At 40.8% G+C, this 15,523-nt stretch overlaps 1 protein-coding gene and 1 long non-coding RNA gene across 5 annotated transcripts in view; one reads left to right on the forward strand and one right to left on the reverse strand.

Annotated features, from left to right (window-relative positions):
* SGCZ (sarcoglycan zeta) overlaps window positions 1-15,523 on the reverse strand; it is a 1,116,694-nt gene that overhangs the window by 354,784 nt on the left and 746,387 nt on the right. The gene's annotated exons all lie outside the window — the stretch shown is intronic.
* Window positions 14-9,776, forward strand: LOC137566716 (uncharacterized). The gene is made up of 2 exons (XR_011030972.1): window positions 14-94; window positions 9,515-9,776. It is a non-coding gene; the product is annotated as an uncharacterized lncRNA (long non-coding RNA).

Below are 15,523 nucleotides of genomic sequence, written 5' to 3' on the forward strand. Positions count from 1 at the left end.
ACTGACAGCAACTGGTATATTTCAGTCCTGACAATCTTGTTAGAACTGGAAGGGATCACTATAAGAAGAAAACAGTGAGCTTCTGAGAGGAAAGGTAAGGATGTAATATTCATTTGCAGCTACGTCATGTGCTTATTTTAAATAATTTTACTCAGTACAGGTTCCTGTTAAATACACCGACAGCAGAAACATAAATAACGACAGGGCAGTGCAGGCGATACTGCACTTGGAATTTACCGCCCTGACATGCCCCCTTTCTGCTTCTTGAATACTAGTTTCGGAAAATTTACCGCACAATTACCGCACGCACGATATTGACCTGCGATGTCATTCATGAATACTAACTTCCGCTACATGCTTGCGCTAAATTACCGAATGCTCGATAAAGCATTCGGAAAGCGTTCGGTAACACTTGATGAATCGAGGCCATAGTCTGGATCCAGTGGTTTTTTTATATGATACTCATTTTTTGTATTAAATTGATAATAAAAATTAATTTTTTTCTTTATTATACTGTTGTTATTGTGCATATACATGAACTTATGTGGGTCTTTATAAACTGTAAAGTAAAAAATAACTTAATTGTTCCTTACATGTGTTCAGAGTGTGAGTGATACTATTGAACTTCTGCCACTCTACAAGCCCAGCGTTGCAATTTTACAACATCCTCCCAAAAAGTTACTAAAATGTCAAAATAAAAAAAAACACTGATTTAGGCATCACAAGCCTCCTATAACAACATGTGAAAGGTTGAAACATTTTTTTGAAGTTTTTTTCTATATTTGGGTCTCTGGGGGTTAAATCAGAGCGGATTATCGGTAAATTCGTCTGCTTGAAGTAGTGAATCAGGTCCCCTCTCTGAGTGGCAGCTTGTCAGAAGCGACGCGCCGCCGGCGCCATCTTGGCTTCTTGATGACAATGCCCACTGACTCTTTGGAGGGAAAAACTCAGTAAGTTTTTGTAGTTTAGAGCATGTCTTCTTCCTCTTACGAGAGGTATAAGTCTCCATTGAAGGGTCCTTCATTTTGCCGGGGGGGAGGGGGCTGGAGGCACACTGGAAGGACACAGAGGCAGGTCATTGTATACAGAACATGCCTCTGTGTCCTAAGATGGTTTGACAAACCCACCTCGAGTTCTCTTTAACCACTTAAACCCAACTGGATGAACATTCTCATTCAGTTGGGCTGCGTGCATTCCCGTGGGCCGTGCGCGCTTGATTATAGATCACTTTCATTGATCGAAGCCCCCCGCAGAAAAGCCAACAGCATCTCATCAGACGCTGCGGTTTGTCTGTGTTCAAAAAGTTCCCTGTCTTCATTCTTGTTCCTGGGAGCAAGATCGATCACTCCCAGGACTTTTTGACTGTGGCCATCTTGTGGCCAAATAGTAAAGCTACACCCACATCCACTTTTTATTAAATAAATACATTTTTTAACATTTAAAATTAGCTGTTTACCTCCCACATCAAAAAATACCCAAATAACATTTTTAATGAAAAAAAAATTACAATAAAAAAAACAACCATAAATAGTTGCCTAACGGTCTGAAATTTTTAAATAAGCATGTCAAAGAAGTATATTAATATAATTTTTTTTAAACTATGGGCTTGTAAATAGTGATGGACGCAAATTGAAAAAATGCATCTTCATTTCCAAATAAAATATTGGCGCCATGCATTTTGATAGGGACATAATGTAAATGGTGTAATAAGCGGGACAAATGGGCAAATAAAATACATGGGTTTTAATTATGGTAGCATGTATTAATTTCAAACTATAATGGCCAAAAGCTGAGAAATAATGATTTTTTTCCATTTCTTTCTTAATATTCCTGTTAAAATGGATTTAGAATAAATTAATTCTCAGCCAAATGTATCACTCAAAGAAAGTCTAATTGGTGGCGGAAAAAAACAAGATATAGATCAATTCATTGTGATGAGTACTGATAAAGTTATTGGCAAATGAATGGGAGGTGAAAGTTGCTCAGGTGCAAAAAATAAACAACCCTTTGGGCTTAAAGTGGATTCGAGATAAACTTTTACTCATTGCATAATTGTGTTCCTTTCCTATTGTTTATAGGGCATTCCTCATGCCAAATACTTTTTTGTTTTTGTTTTAATACTCTAATTCCCTAAAAACTAAGCAAGCCACGCCCACAGGTTTTCAGAGAGCCAAAGCACTTTCAGACAGTAGCAAGGGCTCATGGGAGCTCAGTCTGGGCAGGAGGAGGGGAAGGTATTACTAGCCAGAGATTTCAGAGGCAGAGGGGAGGAGGGAGGAGGTGGGGGATTAGGTTTTTTTTGCTCAAGATGCAGATAAGCCTGCCTCTGTGTAATGTTTACAAACAACATGGCTGCTGTCATTGTAAATAATCATAAATCTATTAAAGCGGTTTGCAGCTAGATTTGCTGTGTAAACTATCTAAACTTTAGATAAGATATATATACAAGTTACTTGTTATAGTGAGTTTTTCATCTCGGATCCGCTTTAAGTGGTTAAAGGCCATATGCAATTCACTTTTTCACCTGAGTTTTTTCCTAGGAGATATTTTTTCTACATCTTTTTAAAATAGATTTTCAGCATTTTGTAATTGAAAAAGTACCAAAAAGGAGGTGAAAAAAGTACTATCAAAATTATTTTGTGTATTTTCTTGCTTGCTGGTGATTAAAAATGCATTTTATTTACAAGTTATGAAAATATCAACTAGGGAAAAACTCAGGTGAAAAAAGTGAACTACATATGGGCCTAAGTCATCAAAGTCCCAAAAATAAAAACCCAAATGTTTAAAATTTGCTGTTTAGATAATGCCTATTTAACTGTTGTGGAACACATCTCTTGCAGTCATTGGGTCCTGCCAGTGGACAATTTTCTGTGTCTCTCGTTTGGTAATGCAATAACATTTTCCTGGGATCTAGAAGTGTGACCTACATGCACATATGTGTCCTAACAGGCATCTCTGGATGCCAAACCGGAGGGAGAAGAATTTCAGGGTCCAGCCAATCCTGGCACCCAAATTACACTGCTGTGCAGTCATAGACATAATAACATTATGTCTATGGTGACGCCCGGGTCAGGCACAGTGCGTGGCGGGGAAGAGCGTGCACTGAAATGACTTGCCTTGCTCTGGGTAGCTATTATGTTCTAAGAGCAAAGCACTTTTTTGTGTTTATACTTTTAAGAAAGAAAATAGAAACCATCATTGAACTTTTTAGTAGTTTAGCTTTATTAAAAAAAACTACCTTCACTTTTCAGTCTGCAGCCAGCTATACCTTTCCGCCAGGGCCGGATTACTGACCAGGCAACAAAAGCAGTCGCTTGGGGTCCCATTCAGAGTCAAAGGGGCCCCATCAGCACATAAACCAGCAGTGCAGTAACTATGGAAAGATGCATATCATTTTGAAGCTCTCTTTCTCCTCTTTCCAATGATATATAAATGGTCGCCCTATGCCTTTTAGTTTTCAATATTTTCGCGATCGAAATTGCGGCCACAGCAAATTCGATCGCAAAAATAGCAAAAACTAAAAGGCGTAGGGTGGCAGTTTATCTATCATTGGAAAGAGGAGAAAGAGAGCTTCAAAATGATATGCATCTTTCCATAGTTACAGTACATTGTATTACACAGGATGACTTTTCTCAAGTCGGCAGCTCGATTCAGCACAATGCAATGAAATATAAGGAACCCAAGGGGATATAATTACAAACATCATGCTGGTAGGTGTGAGGATGTAATTAATTAGTTGTGGATATGCTTAAAGGCATACCCACAGGCACTGCTCGGAGTCCCTTTAAGGGCTCTGCCTCTGACACAGGAGATCAGGGTTCGAATCTTGGCTCTGCCTGTTCAGTAAGCCAGCACCTATTCAGTAGGAGACCTTAGGCAAGTCTCTCTAACACTGCTACTGCCTACAGAGCGCGTCCTAGTGGCTGCAGCTCTGGCACTTTGAGTCCGCCAGGAGAAAAGCGCAATATAAATGTTATTTGTCTTGTCTTATCTTGTCAAATGATGCCGTGCGCTGCTGATTGTCTTCAGAGCCAGGCTCTCCTCCTAGGTCCCCCTCCTGCTACTGTGCGCTCTGCCGCTGCCCACGCCTCCCTCCCTTCCCACAGAGAACCACAGCTGCAGCAAGAATGATAGCAGCAGATGGCAAATGCTCACTCACCTATTCATGATCCAAGCGATAGAGATCCCATCATCTGAAACCCATCTGTCTCTTCTACAGTGCAGCCGCTTGCTCTGAACTTCCTGATTCTCAGATCAGACAGGAAGTAGGTAGTAGTAATAGTAGAAGTAACAGAGCAGCAGCACTCTAGAGGAGACAGATGAGCTCCGGATGATGGGACCTCTATTGCTTGGATCGCAATAGGTGAATGTGAGTCATCTGGTGCTGTCATTCTCCCCCGCTGTGGCTGCCTTCTCTGCTGGACTATTGTATTCACTGGGATGGAGGCTGCATGTTGGCTGTCAAATTTGGGAGGAAATCGGTTATTCGGTGGTGGGGGTGGTTATGTAATTCTGTCTGGGGAACGGCTTCCGGTTTGGCGGTGTCCAGAGCTTTCTGCTATTGCCAGGCTGGAGATGCAGGGGGAAAGTGCTGCTGCTGTGATATCTGGCGCCCTCTTTACAGGGGTGCCCTAGCCCCTGAGTGCAAATGTCCAAGCCATTCATCTCTCACTCTGAATTTTGCCGCTGCTATTCCCTGCATTGTGCACCCACAGAGGAAAGCGGGCTGTTGCCCATAGCAACCAGTAGCTCGGCTGCCCCAGTGTGTGCGGCGTGTTGCTGTGCAGCTGCATCTTCTGATTCTATTACAACATGATGGGGGGCCCAAATCAGTTACTTTGCTTAGGGCCCCATTTAGCCTTAATCCGGCTCTGCTTTCCGCCATGAGCCAAAACATGCTTGTTCTCAGTCTGGACAGCAGCATACACAGGCTTCATGAATCTCACATGCCCTGGCAGTGTCTGATCAATTCCTCTGCACACGCACCCTAGTGAGCACTTTAGAGCTTAGCAGCTATAATTAGGTCACCTGACTCAAGAGGATTTTCCTTCTTAAGTTAGATTATCTCTAACGTGTTAATATGTATTGCAATATATGTGGAACTGATATCTCTTTCAAACAATTAAGTTTTTTTAAGATGAAACAGTGAGCATTTAATTAGTTCTCAGCACCTGCTGCAGCTGTAGTGTGCCTTTTAGAGGCTTAGTAGCCTTTTGAAGCCAGTATGAGTCAGGTGCAGCTTGGACACAGAGAGTTGCTATTCTGTTTCTCTCTGCATAACATTATCTTTAAAGTATATAAGAGGCAGATACTAAACGCTAAACAACAAAAGGCCCTACTGTATAAGCATTTCACTTGAATCATTACACTTTGTCAAAGGTATGAGCCCTTGTAGCTTGACAAAGCACTGCAATTCAAGAACAATAATCATAGGGTAGGCACAGGCAGTTGAAAGAATCTTAATCTTCATTTGCTTTGCAAACATTATTCTTCTTACCCTTGAGGACCTACTGTATATACTGTAATGGGGCAACCCACGGTGTACATTATATTAGTCCTGGGGTCTTTTTCAAATAATAACATTTCAAAGTAAGTTCATATAGATTTGAACTCTACTGTCATGCTTAACTCCAGACACAATTTGGTGAAACTGCAAAGCTGGAACAAGTTTTTAGGGAATTGGATAGATAGTACACAGTTTAGGGGCACTTGAAAATTAGGACACACAGTGCAGAATAGCGGCATGCTGGGAAACAGTGTGTGTGTGTGTGTGTGTGTGTGTGTGTGTGTGTGTGTGTGTGTGTGTGTGTGTGTGTGTGTGTGTGTGTGTGTGTGTGTGTGTGTGTGTGTGTGTGTGTGTGTTTGTGTGTGTGTGTGTGTGTTTGTGTGTGTGTGTGTGTGTGTGTCAAGAATCGCCGGCGTTTTGCGATTATAAGTGTGAACAGGCCCTTAGGAAGAGTCAAAGTAAAACTAAGTAAATTGAATAAAGAGAATAATGTTAAAATAAACATAAAGCTGCACTTAAATGCAATTTTAGAGATGCCATTATATCTTGATTTTCTTGCACTTTTAGACCATATAAGGCCTATAACCCACTGTAAATGATACGCGAAAGCATATTCTTGGAGTATGAATAATAACATTACCTGTAGAAGGGCTTCATATATATGTCACGAGTTCATGCCTTGTTCATTTTTTATTACAGCAGACACAATACTTAAATGCATTGCATGAGAAATCATCATGCTGGTGGGAAGGTATGCAATTTTCCAGCTGTATGCCTATTTATGCCCAGTCAATAAAACAGTGTTGAAAGCAAGCATTTGCCAAAGATGGATTACACACATTCTATAAGCAAGTAGAATCCTTTCCATTACAGTTTTATTCAATCAATGAAACAGTTTTAAAGAAAATTCTATAATAACTCCAGGTAATGTAACACTTTCTCTTCTGCATCATGCATGCAAACGATCAAGGGGACTTTGCTGTTTCAGAGTTATGTACAATAATATTACCCTTAGGGTAACACTAATACTTCAATACATTAAAGAAGAATTCCTATACGTTTTTATTTATATAATTGTTCGCTGCACTTCATCAATATTCTAGATTTCTTTTTGTCAATGTTGGGTCACAACAGGTGTATATCATAACATATTAGCAGAAATGCAGATCTGTCAGTTAGATTATTTATAAAAATGATTGAAGTTAGTTCAATTTTCCTTCTATTTGACTAGTTGTAAAGAAAAATTACGGTAACGGCATAGAAATGAAATAATTTTTATTACTTTTCACTTGCACATATACAGTGTTGCTCAAGTACCAGGTTTTAAGGAGGTATAAAGGAAGCTGAAAGAGAAATTCAGATCATAGTACTCTATATCTACAGCTACACTTTAACAGGGATGGCCGAACATCGCCATTTTGCATTCACAAATGTTACCATGAACGATTGCGAACTAATTGTTGGTGGTAAGCGCATTGACTTTAATGCCAGACGAACTTCTGAAACCTTCATGGCATCTCTGCAGCCACAATTGTTTTTAAAAAAAGGAGTACAAAGTGTACCGAAACCCAGACAGTGGCACAGTTGAGGTGGAGCAAGGGCAAAATATTCAACAAAAATTATGTATTTAATTATTTTTGCAAGCATACAGTAAATGCTTGTAAAATCCCAGTAAAATCCCATGTAGCTTTTAGGGTTTTCAAATAAAGATCAAGTATGTCTGCCGCAGTTACCTACCTAAACAATTTTTTTGCAGCCACTTTTGCAGAGACCAGAATTGCGTGTCATTACAATTTTATCTATTATATTTTGAATGTGATCTAAAATTTCAAAATTTCACATATTTCAACTGAACGTGCCATGTTGCCAACAATTTAATTCTGTATTTACACCATCCTTCCTGCTCAATGTAAAAGAATGCCAGTCCTCAGAGAGGCTTGAAAATGTGTTATTCCAAATGTATGTGTTACACTTTTAACTGCTCTGTGACTGCTTAACACCTATGGGCAGTAGCAGAGTGGCTCCCCCAGGGCCGCCTAACACCAATTGGCATCAGGTCCTTAAGGAGGGGATCAGCAGGGAATGTGTGCACGCCTGTTTCCTGATGAAGCACAGAGCAGGGATCCGTGATCAGCCTTCCAGCCACGATCAGAGCCAGCATGCTGTTAAAAAAAATAATTGCTCTTTTCATTTGTACAGCGATGCAATCTAGCACAGTGCTGTACAGGGGGCAACTCTTTCACTCAGCTGTCCCCAGGAGTGGCACGCAATCTAATCCCTCTCATAGGCTGATGCCTATGAGAGGCAATCATAGTGATTGGATCTCGAGGGGAGGGAGGAAAGGTGGGAAGAATAAAAAAACTAGCCTAATTTATAAAAAAAAATAATAATTTAAAAAAATTGCAGTAGCAATCAAATACCACCAACGAAAGCTCTGTTGGTGGGCAGACAAGGAGGTAAGATTAATTTGGTAGCTAAGTTGAATGACCAAGTAATAAACTGTTCGAGCTGCTGAGTGCTGAATTGTAAAAAATCACCTGGTCACTAGGGGGGTGTAAGCCTGTGGTTCTCAAGAGGTTCAAATTTGTATGCCATCCTCAAACATTTTTAATATCAAATGTGTCATGTCAACTGATGTAATGTACAACATTGTAACTGCCTCCATTGTAGGCCTAAAAAATACTCAGAATAATTTTGACAGTACATTTTCACATACATTTTCGTACCTTTTCAGTTACAGAGAACTGAAGAGTTATTTTAAACAGACAATAAAAAAATTTTTCCTAGGAAAAAGTGAATTAAATAAGGGCCTATGTGTGTCTGCATGTGGGAAAATATGTGAACCTAATGCAGTTAATAAAGAAAATTGCACGCAAAAAGCATTAATAGCCCATTGATTGTAAAGAAAATTATTTGGACAATAGCTAATACCCCAAAATGAATCAAAAAATGCAATGCTATAATTTGCTTCAAAATGAATTTATGCAAACAGCTATCAAGTCAGGGCAGAAAGAGAGGAGGCTGCTTATAGCGCAATCAAACATTCAGCATGTAAGGGACAAAAAAAATTGGATAAAAATGACTACTGAATTTTAGCCTGGATTTCAGACTGTTCACATTGTACCTTTTCAGCATTGTTATGCTGGCAGTAGCTGAAAAAAAATATTTGATATTAAAAAAAGACATATTGTAAACCACAAAGGGACTTTAAAAACAGCAATAATGGAAAATGAATAGAACTACTCTATCTAAAACAGAATCAAAAGGGTTGTAAGGTAAGTGTTTTAAAGCAATCAGAAATATGTTCAACATTGTTCACATAACTAAAAGCCATTGCTGTTTTCCTAACAATAGAATCAACAACTCATAAAAGCTTAGGCTTTTTTCTGGCGTGTTTATGTGGTGTGCAAAGTATAGTACAGTGTACTTTACTTTAATGACCACTATCGTGAAAAAATTGTAAGATTTAAAATACATGTGAGCGCATACTTATAAAAAGCACATTTCTCCCCGAGTACTATGCATAACTTTTCTCCTATGTCGCAATTACTTACAGTAGGCAGCTAAAATCTGACAGGTTTTGGACTAGTCCATTCTCCTCATGAGGGATTCTAGGTATTCTCTTTATTCTTTACAAAATCACTCCCTAGATAGGATCTCTACAATGCTGATCAGATTCCTACTCACCTGATTTGCATACTAATTTGGCATTTGGACATAGCAACAACCGTTCAGTGTTTTTGAAAATAAAGTAAACCCTGACAATCCCCTATGGGGAGCTGGTCCCAAACCTACCATATTTTTACAACCAACTGCAAGTGACAGAAATGTATAGTATGTTTTACTCTGAAACAAATGCACATTTTGTACATATGCGTACTCATGAATTTTAAATTGTAACATTTTTCAAGATAGTGGTCCTTGATAGAAAACCTGTGTAAAAAGCATATATCAATATACTGAGAAATAAGATTGTAAGAGTTAATAACCCATTGCTTTAAATTTCAGTCTCACTGCAGTCAAACTCAGTACAACTGCAGATATTGCTGGTTATTCTCGCTTTGATATCTGATAGGAGGTCATAAAACATTTGTATGACTGTGAGAAGCACTTTTGACAGCAGAAAAGGATCAAGAAATGAAGAGAAATCTCAATAGATCATTACTCATGCTCAGAAACTCTGCAATTTTAAACAGCAGGAATGAAGGCCAGCAAGAGTCTAATTGTCAGAACCCTTAACCCTTACAGCATGTATAAATGTATAAATGCATCTGTATTATTATTTTATTTATTATTTATTTATTGTATTTATAAAGCATATTACTGTACAATGAGAATACAGACAATATTTAGAGGTGACATACAGCGATAAGACAATACAGGAATACAAGAAAAACCAGATCACGCAGCACAGTATGAGTACATGGTAATGCTTAGTCAGTCACTGGATGGATGATTAGGCAAGTAGAGTTCACTCAGATCCATAGGATGGGTGTATGGTAATAGAGGTGCGTGAACAGGTAGGAGACATAAGGAGGAGAACCCTGCCCGAAGGCTTTCAATCTAGAGATCTGTATATACAGTGTACAAAAAATTTTCATCAGTCTCTAGTCTTGTAAACAAAAACAGGCTTTGACCAGGACCAACATGTCTATTCCATCAGTGAGGCATGCTTCCACTGGCTTAAAGTGCCCACCATTTAGCACTTTCATACTTTTATTTAGAGGTCTATATGCCTTTTTTTAACTCTCTAAGTCAGGCTTTCCTGATATAAATGCAGATTTGATTGGCAAATGCACACTGTCCAGGGTGTTGCATTGATGTACGTGCCCCATCAAGGCTGTACCCATCATGAGAACAGTTGGTCTGTAAAAATATATATATATATATATATATATATATATATATATATATATATATATATATATATATATATATATATATATATATATATATATATACTGAATAATATAATTATTTTTTTTTTTTTTGCCAAAGGCAATTTAAACCATCCAGCACTACTGGATACTCAGACTACTAACCAGCTCTATAGCTGTGCTGCGATGAGCCCATCACACCGCAATGCTAAAAATAGCCTTCGGAGATGGCATAGTAATCTGCCTTCTGGCTGCAGGCCAAACAGGAAGTAAGGCTCTCTAGTGCTCACTTCCTGTGGAGGAAATTAGAATTGTGCAGAAGTGTATTGAAAAAAATACGCTTCCTCGCATGCATGGCAACGCGAATGCCGAACAATTTTAAAAAGCTACGTCCCATAGACTTACATGACTTCCGGTCGTGGCACATCACCGGGCATGCTGGCCCCTAATGCGTTGTTGCCCGCAGGGCTGGACCGAGGCATAGGCTGGAGAGGCTCCAGCCTCAGGGCGCAGTGTAGGAGGGGGCGCACAATTCATTCAGCTGTGATTCCTAATTGTGTTTGAAGCAGAAAGAAATAAGAAAAGGGGATACATAGCAGTGACTGCAGGCCAGAGAACTAGATATTAAGGTGTTGGGGAGGTTGTGGGCCCTGTGGCAGTCTTAGTCTAATAGCAATCAGTGTGTGACGGCTGGGGTGGGAGGGATGGAGGGGCGCACTTTGGTGTCTCAGCCTTGGGTGCTGAAGGACATTGTCCCAGCTCTGGTTGCCCGCACATCAAATTGGAGATGCATCGCATCAATAAGCAGTGCATCACATCACACTGCACCAGGTATGAAATGCCCCAGAGACTTACATTGGTTTAGTGTTACCCTGTGGCAAAACAGCGCCAGGGTGAAAGGGGCCTTAGCCAAAAGTTGAAAACCCCTCTGGATTTTTGCCACATACTGTGGATTTTCATGACTTTCAAATTGTTCAAGAACTTACATGTAGATGTCTAAATGTATATGTATAATTTTATGACACTTTCCTACAATACAGAGCAAGCTGTAGCTGAGATTTCACTTGCGCTATAAATCTACATGGCAATACACTAAGTTATTATCATACAAAAATAGATACAATTTACAACGCAAAGAAGATGTCTGAAAATCATCATTATTGCGCACAGACAGTCATTTTCCAACTTCTACGGTTTATAATATCTCGCTATTCCCATGGTAGAACGCTGTATTCCAATTCACCTTCTAACCTTCATCATATAATAGAAATTACTTCAAAATTATAATTATAAAAGCATCTAGACACAAGTGAATGCATTTTGATATTACTTGCATTATACTTCAAATGTTATTTTATTGAAGTCATTAAGCCTGAAACGCTGTAATTACTTGAGCCACAGACTTCACAGGTTACTGAACCAATCCCTTGAATTTTCTACAACTTACCAAGGAATGGCTCAATGAACAGATACGTTTTAGTCACTAACTTTAACATTTCATTGCATACAGACTGCTTGATTGAAAAGAATTTGTTCTGCACTAATACATGCATTTTGAATATAATTTTCTCTTTAAAATACTGAATTGTGGAGCAGTGGGGCTTAAACACTCTGGGAGATATATTATGTCAGACTGCATTTTACCACATTTAGATGAAAAGATTATTTTTTCAGGGCCTTTAGTTCATAATCAAGTAATTAAAAATACATTTTAGGAAATCCATAAAGTTTATTTGGATTTTTAAATAGGATAAGTGGCAATGTATGTCTGCAACTGAACTGAATGGTAGCATCTTTTTCTATTGAACAGTCTAATAGTAACTGCTGATCTATGACTCCATCAAAGTGAAAGCAGCTGCAGATTGCAAGTTTATGCTAATTATGGTTGGTGATCCTAGCATAGAGGAATAAATCAAGTCATCCTGTTATATATATGGTGATAGGGTACATTTACTGCACCATGCCCCAAGGCAATGAAAGTCTATGGGTAAGTTCACATTCCCCTTGTTGTGGTATGCTGTGCTGGAAGTGCCCTATCCAACGCGCATCCAAACTTACCTTGCCACGCGGCTCCTACGGCGACCTGCGTAGGACCAGAAGTCACGTAAGTCTATGGTCCCCTGCCACAGTTTTTAGTGTCATGCATGCGCTGAAGCATATTTTAGAAATGCACTTCCGCGCACATCATTTATTGCCCAACAGGAAGTGATGCCAGTAGAGATGGCGTGAACCTGCATTTTTTTGTTCGCGAACCTGCAAAAAAGTTTGCGAACCGGCGAGTCATGTGAATCGCAATACACTTCAATGGGCAGGCAACCTTGAAAAACTACAAACACTAATTGTGGCCACAAAAGTGATGGAAAAGATGTTTCAAGAGGTCTAACACCTGGAGGGGGGCATGGCGGAGTGGGATACATGTCAAAAGTCCCACGGAAAATTACAGATTTGAGGGCAGAAATCACATTGCTTTCCTAAATTGGAGGCCTAAAGTGCTTGAAGACATCTTGCGTGTGTACTATACATGGATCAGGTAGTGTAATTAGTGTACTGCTTCACACTGACGGACCAAACTCACTGTGTAATGCACCGCAAACAGCTGTTTGTGTAGTGATGGCCGTGCTGGACTAGTGCGCACCATGGCGAGAGTGTAGGCGATGGTGGTTTTCAAGCCCATATGGTCGGGCTGAGGTAGCTCAATGACAGAACAACAGTGACTTAGTGTCTAGCTCAGGCATGGGCAAACTCAGCCCCCCAGCTGTTATGGAACTACAAGTCCCACAATGCATTTGCCTTTATGAGTCATGACTGTGGCTTTCAGACTCCTGCAATGCATTGTGGGACTTGTAGTTCCTTAACAGCTGGAGGGCCAAGTTTGGCCATGCCTGGTCTAGCTGATCAAATTTTGTCTGTCCACAATGAAGCAATGACCTTATTATCTTCTTGGGTCAGTTTTGCCCCAACACACTCATATAGCCGGTCATTGCTTCATTGTGATATGCAAGCCCCTTCACTGCAGCAAGGTAACAATCACGAAGGGGAATTGACACATGTACATGCCTTTTGTTTTGTTGTTGCAGCCGCAGTGCAGCCAGAAAAATTAATAGGCAGGCATGTACATGCACCAGAAAAATTATTATTGTTGTTAGCGTCCACTGCTAGCAGCAGCCTTAAAAATTCAGGAATCCACCTGGAGTCCTGGACCCTGTTGGTGGTGGCGGAGAAGGCAGTCAAACGGCCTGCAGGCCGAGATGCTGTGTGGGGACCGACTTAGTCTTGGGGCAGGCAGTCACACGACATGCAGGCAAAGATGCTGTGTGTGGGGACTGACAGTCTTTGGGCAGGCCTGACCGTGCTTTGAAGACCAGGCATCCATGGTCAGATGTACCCTTGACCAGACACTGTGTGCCAGAGATGACACCACTTGCCTTTCAACATCACGGTACATTTTGGGTATTGCCTTTTTTGAGAATTAATTGTGTGATGGTATCTTACACAGTGGTGTGTGGCTTTGCTTTTGTGTGCTGCTTTTCCCCAGGTGGTCATTCCATTGCAGTTTGTGCTTTGTAATCATGTGCCTTCATAAGGTAGTTGTCCCTATGCGGGTCTTGGTGTTTCCATGGCTCAATTATCGGTGGCAGAGAGTATAGATGGCATTGCTCTCATCTGAGGCAGACACACAAAAAAATGTCCACACCACTGAGCCCTGGGATGATGGCACTTTGGTGATGGCTCCCGACGGAGTGTTAAGTGGGGTGCCAGAATCAGAGCAGGAGGAGGAAGATATGTCACGCTTCCGTGCGGAAGCTGAGGAAGATGAGGTGTTCTGTGTTAAATAGTCAACTACGTCCTGACAACATTGTGGGATGATGGCACGTGCCTTCTTCTGAACACTGTACTTTGGTCAAAGGCTGCACAAAATCACAACAGCACTGCCTCGAACAGACCTACCAGGTGGCCTGCTTCTGGCTCTGCCTCTGCCTGTTGTTTTGTCCATATTGGGGAGGGATGAAGTGAAAGGTATGCACTGACTTGACTAATATAATGTGCAGTCACACAGGTGCAGTGAACAGGTATGCAGTGACTGGTATATAAAACTGCGTGCAGTCACACAGGTGCAGTGAACAGGTATGCAGTGACTGGTATTACAATACAATATGCAGCTGTCACACACACAGGTGCAATGAACAGGTATGCAGTGACTGGTATATAAAACTGCGTGCTGTCACACAGGTGCAGTGAAAGGTATACAGTGACTGGTATTACAATACAATGTTCAGCTGTCACACACACCGGTGCAGTGAAAAGGTAGGCACTAAATGTGCTGGGCTTGGCACAGTATAGAAATTAGCAAGAACCAGCTGCGACAGACAGGTCTGTATATGCAAGTGTCAGTGGGCCACACACACACAAAAAAAAAAAACACATCGCAAGAACATTAGTTCTCAAAAGAGCTGTTTTGGTGGTGCTTTTCAGCAACAAATATCAGCAAAGAGCAAGCTAACAGACCTCCTAACTATCGCTTTCCCTATCTCTCCAATGTCTCCCTTCTCTCACTAATACTGCAACACACAGAGTGAGAACATGGCCGACCCTGCTGCCTTACATAGGGGGAGGGGCTCTAGGAGAGAGTGCAGCCTGATTGGTTGCCCTGTGTCTGCTGACTGTGATGTAGAGGGTCAAAGTTTAGCCCAATGATGTAGTATAGGGGGCGGGTCGAACAGCCATAAAGTTTGTGTTTGGCCGCGACTAAGTTCGCATGCAAACTGTTCGGGACATCTCTAGATGCCAGACATGGATTACCACGTACTAATGAGGTAATCCCTGAAGGCCTGCTTTTGGTGGTGCAGTGCGTGTGCCGCACCGCTGCTGCCAATTTGCAGTGTGAAGCCAGCCTAGGGGTCTCACTGTGCAGGTTACATTGCTTCACCATTGCAATGTGCCGAAAAGTCACCTCAGACACCACGCATTAGACATGAGGTACAACTATACAGGGAAGCACACAGTGCAATGAAAGTAAGTTTCAATACCACTGTAAATGTGCATGTTGCTCAATACAAACACAGCATGCTGTGTGTTACTCCATCAGAAGCCGTTGTACTGCATTAAATGTGAAAGCACTGTGGGAATATAATTGCATTGT

This window comes from Hyperolius riggenbachi, chromosome 1 (genome assembly GCF_040937935.1).
Source record: "Hyperolius riggenbachi isolate aHypRig1 chromosome 1, aHypRig1.pri, whole genome shotgun sequence".
Taxonomy (NCBI): Eukaryota; Metazoa; Chordata; class Amphibia; order Anura; family Hyperoliidae; genus Hyperolius; species Hyperolius riggenbachi.